The sequence below is a fragment of the Oryctolagus cuniculus genome, chromosome 1, assembly GCF_964237555.1.
Source record: "Oryctolagus cuniculus chromosome 1, mOryCun1.1, whole genome shotgun sequence".
Taxonomy (NCBI): domain Eukaryota; kingdom Metazoa; phylum Chordata; class Mammalia; order Lagomorpha; family Leporidae; genus Oryctolagus; species Oryctolagus cuniculus.
Genome location: NC_091432.1, coordinates 205,305,854 through 205,323,986, shown reverse-complemented (window position 1 = coordinate 205,323,986; position 18,133 = coordinate 205,305,854). Strand labels below are relative to the sequence as shown.

The 18,133-nt window shown below is 42.6% G+C and overlaps 1 protein-coding gene and 1 pseudogene across 2 annotated transcripts in view; one reads left to right on the top strand and one right to left on the bottom strand.

The window, feature by feature from the left end:
* ALDOB (aldolase, fructose-bisphosphate B) overlaps positions 1–18,133 on the top strand; it is an 88,048-nt gene that overhangs the window by 51,933 nt on the left and 17,982 nt on the right. The window lies entirely within an intron of this gene.
* On the bottom strand, positions 142–15,880 carry LOC100341743 (RNA polymerase II elongation factor ELL2 pseudogene; annotated as a pseudogene).

The following is an 18,133-nucleotide window of genomic DNA, read 5'->3' as shown; positions in this document are numbered from 1 at the left end:
TTTAAGGAAAAAGGTTGATTTGAAAGACACTGGATCCCCAATATCTAAAAAATTATTTCTATTAACAAACATAAGTCTTGAGGCGGAAAAAAAGAATCAGATAAAGCAGCTTCAAAATGCAGGAAAGCAAAGTAAAATGGGGGAGAAAAAGTAACTCAAGTTTACTAATACTGAAACTTTGAGCAGGTAAAGTTTCATCTCTTCAGAATCTAGAGCAATGCACTGGGCATTTTCAATAAATAAGCTTCAGTTTATTCACATCTTCTGGTGCAGCAGGCCCTATTGCCACAGCTCTGCCTGCTGTTGGTCGAAGTCCCCGATCAGCTTTTTGATGTGAGCCAGTTTGTTGTGAAGATACTCACACCTGTATTTTTCTTCATGATAGTTGGGACTGCACTGTTTGATCTTCTGATATTCTTGTAAGACTTCTTCATGAACATTCTGATACTCTTTTGAGCCTGGAGAAAGGCGCTTTCGTTGCGCATCCAGTTTGATAAATCTAGCTACAGTCTCCATCCTGGCGTGCAAAGCCCTGTACTCATCGTACTCGGCATTGAAGTCATCCTTGTAATTCTGCCGTTGCTCATAGGAGACGATAGCGATGTATTTTATCAAATAATCTGGGAGTTCAATCGTTGAAGGCGGCTCCGTGGGGGCAGTGCAACCCTCTTTAACTCCTGCATTGGGGTTTGGACTGGAGTTACCGAACTTGGCTAGTTCTTCTCTTTGAAGGTGCTCTTCCTTTTCCTCCACCGTCTCAACTTCATGCTTCCTTATTTAGTCCTTTTCCTTGTGTTTCTTGGACTTCTTTTTGGACTTCTTATGAGACATTGAATGGGTTTCTTCCGTAGGCTGTGGACACTTTAGTAGAATGGATCCAGGGGGTAAGGGTTCCACAGAAGTCCTAGAGGTATATTTGTCTTGCTGGTCCGCATAAACGCTACCGTTTTGACTGAAACTGTCCATGGGCAGGTCTTGAGTCCCCCGGCCCTCTGGAGTGCTGGGGGAATTGGAGTTGGAATTGACAGTCTGCGGAGGATTGGAGGCCGGCAGGTGAGTCGAAGGCAGCAGTGCAGGGGTAGGGATGGTGGCGGCTGCAGGGGGCGGCGGGAGGCCTGCAGCTGATTTTTCGCCAGTGGGATTCAGGTGGCCATTTAATGTTGGCGGCACTCTGCTTGTCAGATGAGATATTCGAGCTTTTTTATTCATTAAAGGGTCGATGAAATCAGAATCCAGAAGCCGCTTCTGAGGAGGAGATGCAGTGTCTCTACTAGAACATACAGGAGATTCTGAACGGCTGGTGCCAGCAGCATTCTGAGATGGATTTAGTTTTCTCGAGAGCACAGACTCCAAGGCCCGTCTGTCCAAGTCATTGTATCCAGGCCAGTCTCTCTGGAGCTCTTTAAAAACATAATCCTTCAAGGTATAAGAGAGGTCCTTAGGATTCAGATTGGCGACCACCTGCTGCAGGATCGCTCCCAGGGAGTTCTTGTCTTTCTGGTTGACGCCATCTTTCTGCAGTCGAGCAAGCAGCTCCGGTTTCTTGTAGGCCTTGAGCGCCGGTAGGTGAATCACCCTGTCCCTGTGCGGTCGCTGAGAGACACTGCTGCTGCTGTGTGTCTTGTGAATCGTATTCGCGGGGTTCATGGGGGTTGACCTTTTTCTCTCAGGCACTGCATCTGCAACAGCTTGAGGTGCCTTCCGAATCTGCACTCTTTTCCCTACATACGGTCCACCGGGTTTGATAACTTTAGTGCTTCGGTTGCGGGATTCCTCCTCGGCCTGGGTCATTCTTTCTCGTGTCATCTGATACGAGTCGTTTGTTGCACACACTGTAATTTTATCCTGTATAAACCCCAGGCAATTGAGCTGGGAGGCTCCAGAGCTGGAGAAGGTTTGCTGAATGCAGTCAAAGCTTCCTTGAGGGTTGTCCTTGCCCACGTTTGACAAATAGAAATTAAAGTTATGCACTTCATTGAGGGGATCATTTTTGGGGATTTTGACAAGCCCTTGGAGCCCTTGGAACTGAATCGAAGGTCGAAAAGGAATTAAATTCTTGTGGCTCTGGTAAGTCTCGAGCGCTCGGAGCGCTGTCTCCGTGAGCTTCACATGGAGAACGGTGATGTGGTCCTGCCCCAGCCGCCCACACGACAGTCGGTAAGGCTGCTCCTCCCGCAGGCCCGCAGCCCCCCCCCCCCCACCGCCGCCGCCGCCATCTTAAACTCCCCAGGGTGCCGCCGCCTACGCCGCTCGGGCTTTAGCCTCCACTGCGGTCGCGGCTGCTCGGGCTCCTGCAGCCGCTGCCACAGCTACGGCCATCCCGCTGCTGACGTACTGTCATATACTGCGCTCAGCCAGACCTCGGGCTGCCACTCCCTTCTGTATTTTAATCTCTCTGTGCTGAGTATTTTCTACTGATCTGTCTTCCAATTCATTAATTTTCTCTAATATCCCTAATTATTAAATTTAACCATTAAGTTATGATTTCGGTTGTTCTTCAGTTATGTTTTTCATTGTCAGCTTATCTTTTAAGGTGTGCTAGGCACAGCAGTTGGAAGCCTATTTGTAGAAATAATTTGGAGTCTAAGATAAAGTTCCAGTACAAGACTTTTTAATTTGCTACTATCAGATGGGGAGGGGAGCAGTAAGCACTTCAAAATGAAACCTTATTCCTACAAACATCTTTTTTATTCCTTTCTCAATATTTTTATTTTTAATTTGTTCTGGAAGTATGAGAGGATGTGAACTTATGTTATAATTATATGTACACACACACAGTGAACCTCCAAATGGGCTGACTCCATGTGAGTAAATTCAATAACCTCAAATGAAAGAATGCTGCCCCTCCACCACAACATTTCATCTGTACAGAACATGTGCAGACGTTTTCTACTTTTATTATTCCCTAAGCAATACAGCAAAAAACTATTTAAGTAAGTATTATAAGTAATCCAGGGATGGTTTAATGTACAGTTGGATGTGCATAATGTGGCAATAAAAGTCCTTTTATAAAGAGACTTGAGCATTGATGGATTTTGGTATCCTGAGGAGTCCTGGAAACAATCTCCCACATATATATACACATATATACACACACATTTATGTGTCCAAGATCTTTCTATGCACTTGTTTTTTGCAGCAGCAACATTGCTGCTATTGTCATACATTTTGTTGTGCTTCTTCACCTGTCATTGCTATAGTCTCCAATTATAGGCGTGCATGAACTATACTTTTTAGTAGGCACATGGTTTGTGTGTTGCTCTTTTCTGGAGATCCATGTGAGGTTGCCCAGAAGCACAAGGCTTCCTCTTGGAAGATCTCATAGGCTTTGTTCCAAGTCCGAATCCTGCAGCTCTGCTGGCTTATGCACTGCCAAGTAGTGGCTGCTGCCGCCTTCATCCAACTCCTTGGACAGGGAAGTGGCTGCGGCGGCCCAGCGTCTCAGAGCACCGCATCCTGGAAGGTTTAGCGCAGGCATCAGGGGACACACGACAGACCAACCAGCTCCCTTTGGAACGCGTGGGCTCTGCGTGCTTCCTTCTTGGCTGTCTCGCGTCCCTGACTGCGTGGGGCCCAAAGGTCGCCTTCCTGGCAAGAGCGTGACTGCCCCGGGACGCACCCCCCGCCCGGCGGTAACAGACACCTCACCTTGGCCGCATGCCCACTTGCCTGATTGTCCTGGCCTCTAACCCGGCCCCCCGCGCTGCTTCCTCTTCTGAGTGAGGCACCTGCCTCAATATCTATTCTTGATTTTTCAAAAGTTAAGATGGATAATTTTCTAAAAGATATTCCAGGCAAAATCAATATAACTAACAATAAAACAAGAGAGCATTGCCATGAAAAATAATAAAGTAGAAATAAGCAGAGACCCACTCTCACAAAACGTTTACCTTTGCCTCTAAACTCCCACCAATTTATAGATTAAGAGTCTATTGAAAAAAGCCACAGATTTCTTTCATCTGATCATTTCTCTTAGACTAAAATTTTCTTAGTGGAAAATTTTCATCTGAAAAGCTATTAGAACTAGTTATGGAATTCAAAAATGAGGTGAATTACTAAAGATAGCTTCCTTATAATAAAGATAATAGACTTTTTAAATTATTCACTTGTTTATTTAAGAGGCAGAGAGATACACAAAGACAGAGAAAGAGAGAACATGCGCGCAAGAGAGCACTCTATCTACTGGTTCCTTCCCAAATGTCTGGGAATTATTCACTTGTTTATTTAAGAGGCAGAGAGATACACAGAGAGAGAGAGAGAGAGAGCACTCTATCTACTGGTTCCTTCCCAAATGTCTGGGTCAGAGCCAGAACTGGAAATGCACTCCAGGTCTTCCACGAAGGTGTCAGGGACCCAGCTACTTGAGCCAGTGCCACTGCTTCCCAGGATCTGCATTAGCAGGAAGCTGTAGGAGCTGGAGTCAGGAGCTGAACCCTGTGTTCTCTCATAGGACACAGGCATCCTAAGCACTAGGCTGAACACCTGCCCCTTTTCAATAGCATTAATAGCATTAATAAGTTAGAAATGGGGAAAGGTCTAAATAACAATAATCAGTTTTCCTAGAATAAACTTAAAAGATGTGCAGGGCCAATATCAAAAGAATACAAAAACTTAAGTGAATTGCAAAAACAAAGATGTGAATAGAATAATATATTATTTTTCTTGCCAGACAATTTCAGCAACCTAGCAATTACCTTCCAGTTAGCTTATACATTTAGTATAACTTCAATCCAAATCTCAGATTTGGAGCCTCATGAAACCATTTTGTGATCACTTTGGAAAAATCAAAAGTAAGAAGACTCAAGAAATCTTTAAAAAAGATTGTTGGGGATATTCTCTTATACTCTCAGATGTTTAAATGTATCGTAAAGCTATAGCCAACCTTAAAAAATATGAAGAGCAGTGCAAAGACAACCAAAAATGCATGGATAGGAAATTAGAAAGCATTAAGATATATGTGTGTGTGCTGTGTATAGATATATATTTATATACTAGTCAAATATATCATGGATGATATTTCAAAAGACTGCTGAATTGCTTTAGAGAGACTAATGAGATAGCTGTTTAATGTAGCAGAACACTGTCATTAGAGTGTGCCAGTCTTTTCAAAACCTCTTGATAGTTTGATGGGTTCTCACACTGAACATCCTGCCTGCTCAAGAGAATCCATTAGATTCCCTAATCCTCCTCTTCCCTCCACATATCCATGACATCTGCATGACATCTGATATGGGAGAGAGCTGTGTGAGGAAGAATATTCAGGGAGGTCCTTTTTCCATCAAGTGTAATGTCAAGAGCATTTTCTCCTAAGTCAAAGTCATAGGCATCCTATGGAGACCGTTTTAAAACCGTTTATTTTTTGTCTCACTAGAACCATTTTGCAGTGTGGACAGGTCTTTCTTCCAGATGCCTGGTTCTTGGCAGTGTAGCCTACAGGCCTAGTCTGCTGGCTGTCCCTGCGATCTGTGAGTTACTGAATTTGCTTTAATAAATCCCTTTCTGCTTAAGCTAGTTAGAGTTGCTTCTGTTAGTTGCATTTAAGAACAGGCCCAACTCAGACAATTTCCTGTTAGGATGGGGAGCTGGGGACGGGAGGAGGGATACATTTATATTTCTGCCTCAAAACATTCACAGATTCAAATGCATATATTAAAAGTGAAGAAATGACAAAATCAGATTCACCAAAACTGTGGTATAATTTGAATGTATACCTTTAGTAAAGTAAAGCTTTGAATCCACATAGGAAGCTAATTGGGTATAACACTCTTGGTGATAACATCCGAGCTGAGTTGGAAGCCCTTCTTGAATGTGAAGCTCTGACAGCCAGCCCTCCAGCATTGGTCCCATGAGAATCAGGGAGCCTATCATGAAGGGCCTGGGTAGAAAACCATTCAGCCTTTACTTGGCAAATGATCACACAGTGTGCAAGTCAATACAAGCATTGTCTTACTCCAATTCAAAAATTGTTTTGCTTCATTTCAAATCTGTGCCATTTTACCCATATAGTAATAGCCAAGTAGTTCTATCCTTGGTTAGACTCCCTACTTGTCCAGCATGAAGTATTTATATATGATTTAAAATAATGTTATTCCTGATTTTAGCAAGCAGGTATGTAAGAAGGTCACTAGAATAAATGAAGTAGATGCCTATGAGAATAATAAGATTTAAAATGTTATGCCTTCCCTTGCCTTTCTTCCTGGCAATCCTTAGCTCATAGGACCAGTATCTGTTCTGATCCTATCTAGCTCAAGAAAATGAAATTATGTCATCTAGGTATGAAGGAATGCTTGTCTTTTCTTAATTCTTCTCTGGGTATGTTCTGATTCTATTGCATCCCCCACAGTTATAGAGCAAAGAGCAGAATAGAGAGGGAAATGGACCCATTGAAGGACTGCCCTCATCACAGCCTGCATCCACAGTCATCCCCCACTTCACACACAAATAGAAACGTGTACACACACACACACCTGCACACACACATACACATTACATCTTAGAGCAGGAAGCATTTTTTTTTTTTGACAGGCAGAGTTAGACAATGAAAAATAGAGACAGAGAGAAAGGTCTTCCTTCCATTGGTTCACCCCCAAAATGGCTGCTACGGCCGGCGCGCTGTGCGGATCTGAAGCCAGGAGCCAGGTGCTTCCTTCTGGTCTCCCATGAGGGTGCAGAGCCCAAGGTCTTGGGCCATCCTCCACTGGCTTCCCGGGCCACAGCAGTGAGCTGGACTAGAAGAGGAGCAACTGGAACAGAATCCGGTGCCCCAACCAGGACTAGAAACCGGAGTGCTGGCACCACAGGCAGAGGATTAGCCTAGTGAGCCGCGGTGCCGGCTGAGCAGGAATTATTCTGTACACTCCCAACTTTGTTCATGCTTCCCCATTTTAACTCCTCCACGCAGTCACCAAGAGAAAGAGCCCACCTTTCTTCTGGACTCAACAAAGCCCTCTCTCACCTTTCTTGGGTCATGTACACACAACCTTGGAATCTACTTAAAAGAGAAATCAAAATAGTGATGTAACATCCAAAGTGTCTTTTAGGTAAAGTGGAACATGTTAAACAAATTTCCAAGGTTTTCTGTTAGTGGTTTGTTGTTGACAAGGCCATCTTCTTGGAGATACAAGGTTTACAGGTAAACTGGAGAGCATTGCCTAGAACAGAAAAAACAATTCTTGTCTGAAAGGGAAAGCTGTGAGGAAAGAAGTGAGGAGGAAATAATGAGAGCAGAGAGGAGAGTAGCAGAGTTTGAAGCAGTGGATAGAACACCCCATTCATGGTATCCCACACATGATGGGGGTTTCCTTTTACTTATTAAAGTTTTCTGGGGCCAGTGCTGTGGTGTACTGGATAAAGCCACTGCCTGCAGTGCCCACACCCCATATGGGCACCAATTCGAGTCCTGGCTGCTCCACTTCCAATCCAGCTCTCTGATACGGCCTGGGAAAGCAGCGGAAGATGACCCAAGTCCTTGGGCCCCTGCACTCATGTGGGAGACCCAAAATAAGCTCCTGGCTTCTGGCTTTGGATTGGTTCAGCTCTGGTTGTTGCGGCCATTTGGGGAGTGAACCAATGGTTGGAAGACCTCTCTCTTCTTCTCTCTGTGTGTAACTCTGACTTTCAAATGAATAAATAAATCTTAAAAAATAAAATAAAATTGGTTCAATGTGTGCAAAACAATCAACGTGATACACCACATAACAGACTGCAGAAGAAAAACCATATGATTATCTCAATAGATGCCAAGAAAGCATTTGATAAAATACAACACCCTTTCATGATGAAAACTCCAAGCAAACTGGGTATGGAAGGAACATTCCTCAATACAATCAAAGCAATTTATGAAAAACCCACAGCCAACATCCTATTGAATGGGGAAAAGTTGGAAGCTTTTCCACTGAGATCTGGTACCAGACATGGATGCCCACTTTCACCACTGCTATTCAATATAGTTCTGGAAGCTTTAGCCAGAGCTATTAGGCAAGAAAAAGAAATTAAAGGGATAAGAATTGGGAAGGAAGAACTCAAACTATCCCTCTTTGCAGATGATATGATTCTTTATTTAGGGGATCCAAAGAACTCTACTAAGAGACTATTGGAACTCATAGAAGAGTTTGGCAAAGTAGCAGGATATAAACTCAATGCACAAAAATCAACAGCCTTTGTATACACAGACAATGCCATGACTGAGGAAGAACTTCTAAGATCAATCCCATTCACAATAGCTACAAAAACAATCAAATACCTCGGAATAAACTTCACCAAGGGCGTTAAAGATCTCTATGATGAAAATTACCAAACCTTAAAGAAAGAAATAGAAGAGGATACCAAAAAATGGAAAAATCTTCCATGCTCTTGGATTGGAAGAATCAATATCATCAAAATGTCCATTCTCCCAAAAGCAATTTATACATTGAATGCAATACCAATCAAGATACCAAAGACATTCTTCTCAGACCTGGAAAAAATAATGCTGAAATTCATATGGAGACACAGGAGACCTCGAATAGCTAAAGCAATCTTGTACAACAAAAACAAAGCCGGAGGCATCACAATACCAGATTTCAGGACATACTACAGGGCAGTTGTTATCAAAACAGCATGGTACTGGTACAGAAACAGATGGATAGACCAATGGAACAGAATAGAAACACCAGAAATCAATCCAAACATCTTCAGCCAACTCATATTTGATCAAGGATCCAAAACCAATTCCTGGAGTAAAGACACCCTATTCAATAAATGGTGCTGGGAAAACTGGATTTCCACGTGCAGAATCATGAAGCAAGACCCCTACCTTTCACCTTACACAAAAATTCACTCAACATGGATTAAAGACTTAAATCTATGACCCGACACCATCAAATTATTAGAGAGCATTGGAGAAACTCTGCAAGATATAGGTACTGGCAAAGACTTCTTGGAAAAGACCCCAGAAGCACAGGCAGTCAAAGCCAAAATTAACATTTGGGATTGCATCAAATTGAGAAGTTTCTGTACTTCAAAAGATACAGTCAGGAAAGTGAAGAGGCAACCGACAGAATGGGAAAAAATATTTGCAAACTATGCAACTGATAAAGGGTTGATAACCAGAATCTACAAAGAAATCAAGAAACTCCACAACATCAAAACAAACAACCCACTTAAGAGATGGGCCAAGGACCTCAATAGACATTTTTCAAAAGAGGAAATCCAAATGGCCAACAGACACATGAAAAAATGTTCAAGATCACTAGCAATCAGGGAAACGCAAATCAAAACCACAATGAGGTTTCACCTCACCCCGGTTAGAATGGCTCACATTCAGAAATCTACCAACAATAGATGCTGGAGAGGATGTGGGGAAAAAGGGACACTAACCCACTGTTGGTGGGAATGCAAACTGGTGAAGCCACTATGGAAGTCAGTCTGGAGATTCCTCAGAAACCTGAAGATAACCCTACCATACAACCCAGCCATCCCACTCCTTGGAATTTACCCAAAGGAAATGAAATTGGCAAACAAGCAAGCTGTCTGCACATTAATGTTTATTGCAGCTCAATTCACAATAGCTAAGACCTGGAACCAACCGAGATGCCCATCAACAGTAGACTGGATAAAGAAATTATGGGACATGTACTCTATAGAATACTAGACAGCAGTCAAAAACAACGAAACCCGGTCATTTTCAATAAGATGGAGGAATCTGGAAAACATTATGCTGAGTGAATTAAGCCAGTCCTAAATGGACAAATATCATATGTTCTCCCTGATCGGCGACTACTAATTGAGCACCAAAGGGGAAACCTGTTGAAGTGAAATGGACACTATGAGAAACAGTGACTTGATCAGCTCTTGTCCTGACTATTGATGTACAATGTAATACTTCATCCATTTTAGTATTTTCTCTTTGTTTTGTTCTAGTACTATTGGTTGAACTCTGTAATTAACACACAATTATTCTTAGGTGTTTAAATTTTAACGGAAAAGTGATCCCTGTTAAATATAAGAGTGGGAATAAGAGAGGGGGGAGATGTACAATTTGGGACATGCTCAATCGGACTTTCCCCAAATGGTGGAGTTAGAATCATGCCAGGGTATCCCAATACAATCCCATCAAGGTGGCATGTACCAATGCCATCTCACTAGTCCCAGTGATCAATTTCTGTTCACAATTGATCATAATGATAGGTCTAAGAGTCAAAGGGATCACACAAACAAGTATAGTGTCTGCTAATACTAGCTGATAGAATAAAAAAGGGAGAGAACGCTCCATCATGGGAAGCGGGATACACAGTAGACTCATAGAATGGCAGATGTCCTAAATAGCACTCTGGCCTCAGAATCAGCCCTTAAGGCATTCAGATCTGGCTGAAGAGCCCATGAGAGTATTTTAGGCATGGAAAGCCAAGACACCCTGGGGAAAAAAAAAAAAAAAAAAAAAGGAAGACCTAAATGGAAGATCTCTGCAAATGAGATCCCAGAGGAAAGAACGGGGCCATCAAAGAAGGAGGTACCTTTCTCTGAAGGGAGGAGAGAACTTCCACTTTGACTATGACCCTGTCGGAATAAGATCGAAGTCAGCAAACTCAAAAGGCTTCCATAGCCTTGGCAACTCATGACTAGAGCCTAGGGAGATTACTGACGCCATAAACAAGAATGTCAAATTGTTAAGTCAACAACAGGAGTCACTGTGTACTTACTTCTCATGTGGGATCTGTCCTTAGTGTGTTGTCCAATGTGAACTAATGGTATGACTAGTACTGAAATAGTATTTTACACTTTGTGTTTCTGTGTGGGTGCAAACTGATGAAATCTTTACTTAATATATACTGAATTGATCTTCTGTATATAAAGATAATTGAAAATGAATCTTGATGTGAATGGAATGGGAGAGGGAGAGGGAGATGGGAGGGGTGTGAGTGGGAGGGAAATTATGGGGGGAGCCATTGTAATTCATTAACTGTACTTTGAAAATTTATTTTTACTAAATAAAAAAAATAAATAAAAATAATAAAGTAAAATTTGTGGCCAGCGCCGTGGCTCACTTGGTTAATCCTCTGCCTGTGGTGCCGGCATCCCATATGGGCGCCGAGTTCTAGTCCTGGCTGCTCCTCTTCCAGTCCAGCTCTCTGCTGTGGCCCGGGAGGGCAGTGGAGGATGGCCCAAGTGCTTGGGCCCCTGCACCCACATGGGAGACTAGGAGGAAGCTCCTGGCTCCTGGCTTCAGATCGGCGCAGCATCGGCCGTGGCGGCCATTTGGGAGGTGAACCAATGGAAGGAAGACCTTTGTCTGTCTCTCTCACTGTCTATAACTCTACCTGTCAAATAAATAAAATAAAATAAATAAATTTTCATCATGTATTTATTTGAAAGGCAGAATAATAAAGAGGGAGAGAGAAAAAGAGAGGAAGGGATCTTTAGCTGGCTAACTCCCCAAATGCCCAAACAACAGGGGTTGGGCCAGGCTGAAACTAAGATCCAGGAGCTCAGGCTGGGTCTCCTGTATGTGTCTGCATGCATGTGGCAGAGACACAAGTCCATCATCTGCTGCCTTTCAAGCAGGAAGCTGGATTGGAAGCAGAGACAGGCCTCTGTCCCAAGCACTGTGATATGAGATACAGTGTCCCAGGCAGTAGCTTAAGTCACTGTGCCACAACACCTGATGATGGGGGACTCAAAGGTCTTTTAGAAACAGGGTTGACTAATGCTCAATTTTAAATTCTTTTGTTGCCACCATGTGACTCCCCTTCCTCTCTGTAAATTTTTAGCTATGTCTACACAAAAACCATGCAAATGAAACTGTTTTGTGTTTGATTGGTTTTGACTTTTGTAGAAATGAAATAAAGGAGTCAAGTTTCCCATCATGATACAGACAGGACTGGGATATTGGCGCCAGAGTGATGAGCCATGTACCTGAGTTGATTCAGTGAGATGAAATGCTCTGAGCCAGAGTGATCTTAATTTCAGAAGCCCTTTAGGGAGTTCCCCTAACCTGGGCAAAGGCCTTGGACTTTCTGGAATTTCTAGAGTGGAGGTTTGAGCCAATACTATCTGACTGAAATATGAGTTAGTTGTTTCTATTGTGATCTTGCCTTTTGCTCCCTATTCCACTTGAGTCAAGAGGGACATTGGCATTGGTAGAACCAAAATAGGCTGCTTCCCTCAGTGGTCCAGGGTGGATGAGGGAGAAAGGGTCTCTTGAGAAAGATCTCTGGGTCAGTGCCTTTGAGAGTTCCAGGAAAGTAGAGGACATGGGAGAAACGACTGAAAGAGCAGATTTATCTTCACATACTGCAAGCAAGGGCTCCAGCAAGAGGCCACTTTCTTTTCTCTGACTATGGCTCTCCAGAGTATGATCATCTTTTAGTAAGTGACTGCTTCTATATTCTTTCCATTTTTATAAGCAGCAACTTTTACATTCCTTCTGGGATCAGAGGGAGTGTGTTCTCACTTGGAAAATGGCCCAGAGAAGAGCCACCAAAAGGAGGAATAGCAAAAGAGGACAAGCCTGCCCTGGGAGTAGAGCAGGAAGCAGAATGAAAGCAAGTGAATCCTCCCTTCCTCCCTGCCGCAGGGGAGCTGGGGCACCTGCTGCCTGCTCACAATTAACACGCATGCAGCCACCTGCTGCCGTTCTAGTGATTGGAAGCAAACCTGCCCTGGCTCCCTGCCACAGAGATATCTGGTTCTAGTCCCTTATTTACACCTCAGGCTAGCAGCCCAACAGGGGCCCCAGCTGACACCTAGGAGTCAGCTTTACCACAGAAGACAGGCTGCTCTGGGGCAGGCAAGCCATGCACCTTGAACAACATGGCACAGGGGCGTGATAAGGTCAGCTTGTCTGCCTGCCCGCCACTCAATCTGCTACTGACTCAGAACCATGGGTGCATGGTCATATCTCTTTATTAATATCTCTTCTTTAATTCGCCTTTACACTTTCCACCAATATTTGCTCTTTATTTTCCTCCAACCTACTTCTACCTCTCTCCACCTCCTTCTGTGTTTAAGGTATACTCTCCTTCTTTCTCTCTGTTGTGTTTCACACAACAGAGGAAAATGTCTCTCCTTATTTACACTCCCTACCACTCTCTGCAAGGGTCCTTTTTCTTGAATGTGGGTATGCAACTTTTGAGACGTCCCACTGTCCAGCTTAACTTTTATACATATAAAATGAAGAAGTCTTTTGAGGATAGGAGTGAGATAGGAGAATTCCAGATGAAGGATACAGAAGATAGTGAGGTTGATTACTGTTGGAGTAAAAATTTTGGTGACAGGGAGAGAAAGAGGTTTTTGGAGAATTGAGGGGAAACAGGAATGATAGTGATACCAATACCTGTTATTTATACAATATTTACCTTCTGCCAACCACTGTGCTTAACCTTTTGATTCAACCCCATCATCCAACATGTTGTAGGGTTTTACTATATTACCCTTTTACTTTTGGGGAAATGGAGGCTCAAAGAGTTTAGGGAATTTGCCCAAAGTAACACAAGAAAGCTTTGAGCTGGAATTAGAAACAGTTTCTATCTGACTGCAAAGTCCACATTTTTAATGATTAAATTATATTTACTCACCAATAAGATTTATGGCTAGAACTTCAGAAGGGCGGAGGGTTGGATTTGTAGATGATTGAACTGGTTACCTAGGTGGCTGAGTGACATTATTCTTACTTTGTGGGGTGATGGTGGCACCGAGTGGACAATGATCTGCCATCTGCTCAAGCTACTGACTACTTGCCCCTCACCAAATCTGGATCTTTTGTCCAGTCGTCCCCAAAGATGTAACTATGGATCTGATTGGACCAGTGTTCTTCATTCCTAAGGAGTATAATGAAGCAAACCCAAGAGTAGGCGAGAAAGAAACATGAGTAGAAGAGAAAGAAACATCTGTGCCAGTCTTTTGAAGAGTTATTAAAAATCCATACCAACAATACTTCCTAAACCAAAACACTTTATGGTCCAATCTAAGATTATTCTTTTAATCTACTTCTTTTATTTTAAGATAACCATGTGTGTCAAAACCATGCAATTGTGTGTGGGGATTGGGGGACTGAGGGAAGACTACAGATCATCACAGCTTGAGGAGACCCTTCTTCACATGAGAAACTCAAGACCACAGGAAGGCTTTGGAGCCACAGACCTGGGTTTCAGCTGCTGCCCAGCTGCTTACTAGTGGTCTGACCTGGGGTAAGATAATAGATCATCTCCCTCCTGACCAAAGCAATGCCTACACTGCTGATGTAGTGAGGATTAATGGATGTATTCTATTGGGAGTACCCAGAAAAGTTCCTGTAAGGAGTCAGCAGTCAACAAATTGTGATGCCCTTCTGTGGCCAATGTCATCTAGCTACTAAGGGGCAGAGCTAGGGCCAGAATCTTGTGTTCTGATGTGCAAAAATGTGTGTGTGTGTGTGTTTTACAGGAATGGTGTAACGTCTGCTTTTGTGAAAGAACATGGTTTATGTCACTTAATTATCTAGAGATTTTTATAGTTTTCAAACACTCATTGAATATTGTTCTATCAGTGCAAGGATGTGGTAAGGCAGGAGTGCTACTGTTAGGCCCGCTTTACACATCAGGGAGGAGAGGCTGAGAGAAGGTGACCTTCTTCAGTCTCATGGCTGGTCAGGAGCAACACTGGACACAGATCCATTACATCCTCGTCTAGGGCTTTTTCCATTAGCACACAATACCCTCTATGTAAAGGCCAGCAGTTTTACCAAAGAGATAAGGAATAGAAAAAGAAATATGTTGGGGGTCATAAATGACATAAGTAAGCAACAACCTGATTAGATAATGAGAGAAAAAATGGACTTTGAGATGATTGAGCAAAAGGTAAAGAGAAAAACAGAGAAGGTGGTAAATAACCCACTAAAAGGGAATATGGGAACAAGAGGGATGGCCACCAAGGGCCGCAGTGTAACTCTTTCCTGTCAGACAAATACTGGCGCTTTGATTCATCTGAAATCCTCTCCTGTTCACTCTGCAGCATCCTAACTGCATGTGCATATTTGTATTTCTCAGCCAAGGAGAATGTCAAATTCCTCATCACATTCCAAGCTTCAGTTTTTCTCTCTGGAATCAAGGGAGATAATATTTCTAATCCCTGCAATATGGAGACTCTTAGATATACTTACCCTGAATGCTTGAATACACATATGTACTCTGGTCTTCCTAGAATACAGAGTTAAGAGTTCTTAGCAACAAAGTGTCTGAGATTTTATTATGAGTAATTCCCATGTTACCCCTGCGCTTTATTCTGGTGCTTTAAAAGTGATTTACACCTTCATATTTTTAGCTTTCAAAAAGCATACCATGCGTCTCCCAGCACCAGTATTTAAAAACCTCTGTGAGGCCGGCGCCGTGGCTCACTAGGCTAATCCTCCGCCTTGCGGCGCCGGCACACCGGGTTCTAGTCCCGGTTGGGGCGCCGGATTCTGTCCCGGTTGCCTCTCTTCCAGGCCAGCTCTCTGCTGTGGCCAGGGAGTGCAGTGGAGGATGGCCCAGGTGCTTGGGCCCTGCACCCCATGGGAGACCAGGAAAAAGCACCTGGCTCCTGGCTCCTGCCATTGGATCAGCGCGGTGCGCCGGCCGCGGCAGCCATTGGAGGGTGAACCAACGGCAAAGGAAGACCTTTCTCTCTGTCTCTCTCTCTCACTGTCCACTCTGCCTGTCAAAAAAAAAAAAAAAAAAAAAACCTCTGTGAGTATATATTGAAAACTACTGGTTGTGTTCTTTACATAGATGAATTACATGGTGTGTGATTCTATCTCAATAAATCTGATACATTAAGAAAAGGGCTATGAATAATTGAAATTAGGCTTGTGAAGAAATATTTGTATACCTCTGTTAGTAGCACCATTATTCACAAGAGCCAAAAGATGAGAGCCCCAATTGACCATTGACTGAAGAATGGATGAAACAAGCATCCTCAAAATGTTAATGAAAAATGTTCATTGTCTTTCAATTCCATTTTTCCATGAAATGAATTATTTGGCCTTTAAAAGGAAAGAACTTCTGACACATGCCACAGCATGCATGAATCTTCAGATCTTAATTCTGAGTGAAATAAGCCACTCACAAATACATTCCACTTATAGGAAGTAACAAGGTAGCCAAATTCATAGACAGAAAGTAGAATAGAGGTGGCCAAGAGCAAGGGGGAGGAAAGGAATGGAGACTCACTGTTTAATGGGTATAGAGTTTCAGTTTTACACAAGTTCTGGAAAGTGGTTGCACAACTTTGGGCATGAACTGAATTGCTACCGAACCGAATGCCTAAAATGATTAAGGTGGTAGATTTTATGTGTATTTTACCAACATTTTTCAAAAAGTGATTGTGCTATGGTTCTTGTACAGCATTTGATGGGAGCTATAGTTTAGATTCCTGTGAAACTCCAAAGTAACAATGGTAGAAGAGCTTTCGGAACCCAGTAGTTTTAGGAGAAAGCATGGTTGTAACTATCAATTATTTCAAAGTTCTCAGAGATTAGAAATACAAGCCCAATTACCCCAAACTTTTCTTAGATTGATGCTACTGCATTCATATAATTATTGGTTCATTTATTCAACAAAAATTGATTGGATGCCTGTGAAGTATGACTGGGCCATATGAAAGCCTACAATATTTGGACTTTTTAGGTCTTTGCTTCCATGTTACTTCATTGAATTTTCTGTGAATACTACAAAAATAACAACCATCACAAACACCCCAACAAAAAAATGTCTTGGTACTTTTATTTATATACATTCTCTAATTTGGGTTAATGTGATTTGATTTCTGACCTCAACCCTCCTCATCACCTCTTAGATTGTGAGTTTCTTGAGAATAGACCAGGGACTGGCATTGTGGTGTAGCAGCCACTGCCTGCAAAGCTGGCATCCCATATGTGCAATGGGTGGTGTCTGGTTGTTCCATTTATGATCCAGCTCCCTGCTAATGACCTGGGAAAAGTGGCAGAAGATAGCCCAGGTGTTTGGGCTTCTGACACCCAAGTGGGGACTCACTCCTGGCTCCTGGTTTTGGCCTGGCCCAGCCCTGGCCGTTGTGGCCATCTGGAGAGTGAACCCGCAGATGGAAGATCTCTCTCTCTCCCTCCCGCTCCCTCCCTCTCTCTGTAACTCTGACATTTAAATAAATAATCTTAAAAAGAATAGGTTGATTTTATTCATCTTGTATTCTCTACAAGGGTGTACCCTCTACAAAGTCTTTGTAGCTAACAAAATGCCTTACACATAGAAACCCAATACAAATTTTGTAAACTGTGATAACAATTCTATCTCTGTGACCAAAATAATGTTTCAGAGTATTGAAACCATCTCAACCACAAAGCAGATGGCTATGTTATAAGGAAATATCTATATCACAGGTTGGGAAAGACATATTAAATTCCAGCCAAGATTCTTCTAGGTGCATTGCGTAGGTGCAGTCCCTTTTTGTGAGTTATTTCTCCATAGAATCACTAATCTTATAGTGAGTGCAACATATGATTCATGAGATTTACTTGCATGTGTACCTTTGTGGTCTCAATTCATGCTGTACATGAATACATTTAACTCAAGGCCTGTTCATTGATTTATGTGGATATCACATTCAAATCAGAAGTGATGTGACAGGTATGTAGGTATCTGGAACCCTCTGGTTGAGTTCCTGGCTCCTGGCTTCAGCCTGGCCTAGCTCTGGCTGTTGTAGGTGTTTGTAGAATGAACCAGCTAATGAAAAAATCTCTCTCTCTCTCTCTCTCTCTGTTTCTCCCTCTTTCTGTCACAAATAAATCTTTTGAAAAAAAAATCAGAAGTAGAGTTGAACAGGAAGAAGAAAATAAAGGGGCAATTATTGGTGGAAATGACAGTAACAATCATGAATGACATTGTCACACTGCCTAGTAAAAGAATCTGTGACTGGAGGCCTTAATATCAGAGTTCTGCATTCAGATATAGCAATTTAATTAAATAATAAATTGGTCCCTCATTATGTTAATTTATTTATTCTTTATAATCACTTTCTGATGGAGGCATTACTACCCATTTTACAGACAGTGAAACTAAGGATCAGTGGGGCAGGGGAAAGGGGCACGTTTCCCGATGTTTGACAGCCTGCAAGTACCATGCTCTCTCTATATACTGTGACATCTGAATTTTAAGCATTTATTGAG